Source organism: Myotis lucifugus, unplaced genomic scaffold (genome assembly GCF_000147115.1).
Source record: "Myotis lucifugus unplaced genomic scaffold, Myoluc2.0 scaffold_214, whole genome shotgun sequence".
Classification (NCBI taxonomy): Eukaryota; Metazoa; Chordata; class Mammalia; order Chiroptera; family Vespertilionidae; genus Myotis; species Myotis lucifugus.
In genome coordinates, this window is record NW_005871262.1 from 845,902 (window position 1) to 850,754 (window position 4,853).

Consider the following 4,853-nt stretch of genomic DNA (forward strand, 5'->3'; position numbering starts at 1 on the left):
CGAGCTCCCCTCCAGGAGACATCGTCCCTGGCTTCTAGGACAATACATGTCCAGTCATTGCCCCTCTCCAGCGATCACTTTGAGGCTTTTTTTTTTTTTTCCTGCTTAAACTACGCTCATTGTCTCAAGTTGTCCCCCCCCCGCCATCCTAAGTGTCTCCACAGTCCCTGCGAGTCTCAACAAGTATGTGATGACATAAAGCACGGAAGATGAGGGAGGGCTTCTGACTGTGCGAGAAAGGCCTCATCCTGTCTCACCTTCATTCCAGAGCTCCTGTCTTTTCCTCTGCCAGGAACATTCTTGCTTTTGCCTCTCCTCCATCTACTGAACCCTGACCCTTCTTTCAGGCACAGGAGGTAGGCTGCACCATTAGAAAGGGTTTCTCAGTAACCACACCAGAACTGATCTCTCTGTGAAGTTCATAGGACTTTCTAGCAGCACTTTAGCACTTACCTCACCTTCCCTGCTTTATGTCATCACATACTTATGCTCTTTGCTAGACTTACAATCTAACTTTCCTGGGGGTGGAGCGTTGTTCGTATACATCTTTGTATTCCCACACAGCATGATGTGGGCATAGATGGTGCTCAGGAGTTACCTGAGCCCCTGAGGTATATGATGCTTTTTGCCCCACCCCCACCCTCACTTCAATCTGACTTTCTCAGGCTAACCTGCAAACACAGGAAGGGGGACCTCAGTGCCTCCGAGGTAAGAGCGTGGGCTTTGGAGCCAACTCGGCTGGATTTGAGTCCCAGCTCCATCATTTATAAGTTGTGTCATATTTGGCAAGTAACCCAGCCTCTCTGTGCCTCGGTCTCCTCTGCTGTGTGATGGGAATTATAAGTCACTCCTTCAATGTGTTATTAGGAGGATTTAATGAGTTACACATGTAAAGCATTTAGAATGGTTGAGCCATAGTAAATGCTCAGCAAATTTTATCTAAAAAAGGATACAGTTGGATCCATAGGAACTGAAATAAGCTATTGATTGTGTTCAATACCCAGCACAATTCCTGTCCCTAGTGGAGACTCAGTAAATGTCTGTTGGTAAAATTTAGGTGAGCTGAGCATTTTTACCAATAATAAAACAAGGAACTGTGAAAAAAAAAAGGATGCAAAGAGAAGAAGTTGAAGGACAGAGGAGGAACAGAAAAGGAATTGAAGACAGCCAGGGAAGCAGCCCTGGGCCCTGGGCCCAAGGAGTCCCCCTTTCCATCTGCCCTAAAGGCATCCGTTGTCAATGCCTCACTTTCCAGATGTGGAAACTGAAGGTCAGAGAGAATAAGTGATTTCCCAAGGCCACACAGCTAGTAAATGGTGAAATAAAGATTCTTCAGCCCACGTTAGGATGCAAAAACTAGTATATAAAATATGTTTGAGCCCTCCTGATTCTACCTGTTGCTAGAACTTTGTTAAGCAACTCTGGTTTTCTCCCCCCAAAACAGGAGATATAGTATCTATTTTACAGAATTCTCATGGAAATTAGAAAATATACACACAGTGATTATTACCTTTCTTGGAACACAGCAGCTATTTAACAAATAGTTGTTAGTTCTGGTGAAAAGCTTTATGAAGAGCTCCGGGGTCGCCTGGATCTGGCAGGGAGGTCTGCTTTTCAGGTGGGAGTTTCTGTTTGATGTCTGTGACAGAGGCCGGCCCAGCTACCTGGCCATTTGTACTGAAGGCAAACATGTGTGAATGTTGTTAAAACAGATGAATAGGAGTCCAGATGGAGAAGGGGACCCAAGGGCAACATGTGGAAGGCAGCTTTTCGCTTAAGAGATATAAGAACTTTCTAGTTCCAGCATGAACACCTGCTCTTAGACTTGTTAACTCCTAGGTCCCCTGACACAGACCACCACTTCGCACTGTGTGTGGGCCGCGTATCCTGCACTGAAGCACAGGCTGGCTCAGAACATGAGCCTCTCCCATGGAGGAAGAGAAAACTCACCATTATTGGTGCTAAGGACATCAGTGCTGTTGCGATATCTGACTGCCTACCAATCGCTGCTGGTGATAAATGTTTCAGACCCCAGGATGGAAGTTGCCGTCACTGACATCTGGGGATAAGGCAGGTGAAAAGGGGAAACACTGTCCACTAAACACCTATGGTTATTTCAACTTAAACTTATTGAAATTCAAGTTAAAAATCAGTTCCTCTGTTGGACAGGTACATGCAAAACAATGAAACTAGATCACCAACTTACACCATACACAAGAATAAACTGGATAAAAGACTTACAGATAAGTTGCAAAACCATAAAAATCCTAGAAGGAAACATAGGCAGTAAAATCTCAGACATCTCAAGTAGCAGAATTTTCACTGCTTCAACTCCTAGGGCAAGAGAAACAAAAGAAAAAATAAACAAATGGATCTATATCAAACTAAAAATCTCTGCACCGCAAAAGAAACCATCTTCAAAATTAAAAGGAAACCAACTTTATGGGAGAACATAATCGCCAGTGATACATCTGATAAGTGGTTAATTTCCAACATATGCAAAGAACTCATACAACTCAACAAAAGGAAGAAAAACAATCTAATTTTAAAATGAGCAAAGGGCCTCAATAGACAATTCTCCAAATAGGACACACAGATGGCCAATAAACATATGAAAAGATGCTCAATGTTTCTAATCATCAGAGACATGCAAATTAAAATTACACCTGCTAGAATGGCTACCATCAATAAGTCAACAAACAAGTGCTGGTGAGATGAGAAAAGGAAACCTAGTACACTGCTGGTGGGAATGCAGACTGGTGCAGCCACTGTAGAAAACAGTATGGAGTTTCCTCAAAAAATTAAAAATGGAACGACCATTTCACCTAGTGATCCCACTTCTGGAAATATATCCTAAGAATCCCAAAACACTAATCAGAAAGAATATATGCATCCCTATGTTCATAGCAGCGTTGTTTACAATAGCTAAGATCTGGAAACAGTAGATAAGTGGATAAAAAGCTGAGGTACATTTACATAATGGAATGCTATGAAATACTAAGCATCAGTAAAAAAAAGAAGGATCTCTTACCCTTTGAGACAACATGGAGGGACCTGGAGAGTATTATGCTAAGTGAAATTGGCCAGTTAGAGAAAGACGAATATAACATGATCTCACTGATGTGTGTTATCTAATGAACAAAATAAACTTTCGAACAAAATAGGTCCAGAGGCATGGATGCATGGAACAGACTGACAGATCTCAGTGGGGATGAAGGTGGAGGGGATGGGAAGAGATTAACCAAAGAACATATATGCATGCCCATGGATACAGACAATAGTGTGGGGAAGGCCTGGGGTGGGGCGGGAGCTGGGTGGAGGGGGGGCAAAGAGGGGAAAATGGGGGAACATCTGTAATACTGTCAACAATTAAAAAAATCAGAGCCACATGTCAATTGCCCAAAGGCTAGCGACTACTAAACTGGACAATACAGAGAGAGAACATTTGATCATCACAGAAATTTCTATTGGACGATGCTGGTATACACATAGAGCCAGACAATGTCACCTCAAGGAAGCTATTGGTGGGGGCATGTGAATGTCTCCTTCTTAGATTCAAAGAACACTGTTCTACAATAATTGTTGTTTTCAGGATAATGGCTGTCAAAACTGCAATCAGAATCTATAAAGAAAACATTAAAAGGAGTGTCAAAATTATATATTGTTACCATTATTAGTACTTGACTAATAAACTCATCAATATTATTTTAACCTTGACGTTAATTATAATAATTTAGATATTAGAAAAAAGGAAATTAAAAATATTATATTTATAAGCTACAACTATACTAAAATTCAAACATAAAAATTTAATACCTACAGCTATGCAGCAATATATGAGTCCAAGGATGGAAAAATAAAATGCCTGGTGAGCAAATGTTATTCATTATATAACAGCATGTCAGTATAGCACAGCTAATATTTTACTAAATTTTGGATCTCATGCAGGCTTTCTTCAAGAAGCAAGGTAAAAATTGACAATCCTTTATTGACCTACTCTTTGTAAAAGAAAATACGTTGTATTTGCTAAAAATCCATAATTGATAACATATTTTATGGTAAAAGACTGACAGCTTTCCCCAGAGATGAAAAACAAGACAAAGATGTCCGTTCTCACCACTTTTTTTAAATAGTATTCTGAAATTCTAGCCAGGGCAGTTAAGTAAGCATGGAAATCAAATCAAAGGCATCCAGATTGGAAAGGAAAGAATAAAATAACTCTGTTCATTGATGGTATTATCTTGTTTGTATATAGAAAATCCTAAGGAAACTATTAACAACTGTAAAAACTAATAAGCAAGTTTAACAGTTATAAGATATTAAATTAACATACAAAAATCAATTGTATTTTCATACAACAGCATCAAAAAATAAAATGCTAAGGAATACATTTAACAAAAGAAATACAAAATGTATACTTACAAAACTGCAAAACAATGTTGAAAGAAATTTTAAAAGACCTAAATAAATGCAAAGACATCCTATCGTTATGGCTGGAAGACTTAATACGGTTAAGTCCCAGATTCGATCTCCAGCTTCATTGCGATCCCTATCAAAATCTCTGCTGATATCTTGGTAGAAGTTTTCATGTTGATCCTAAAATTTACTAGAAATTCAAGGGACTTCAAATAACCAAAACAATCTTGGAAAAGATCAACAAAACCATAAGGTTTACACTGGTTGATTTCACAATTTACTACAAAGTTACAGAAATGAAAACAGTCTGGTACCGCCATTAGGGTGGACATAAATCAATGGCATAGAATTCAAAAAATAAACCCTCACATTTATGGGCAATTAATTTCCACAAAGGAGTCAAAACAATTAAATGGGGGGAAAGAATATTCTCTTCA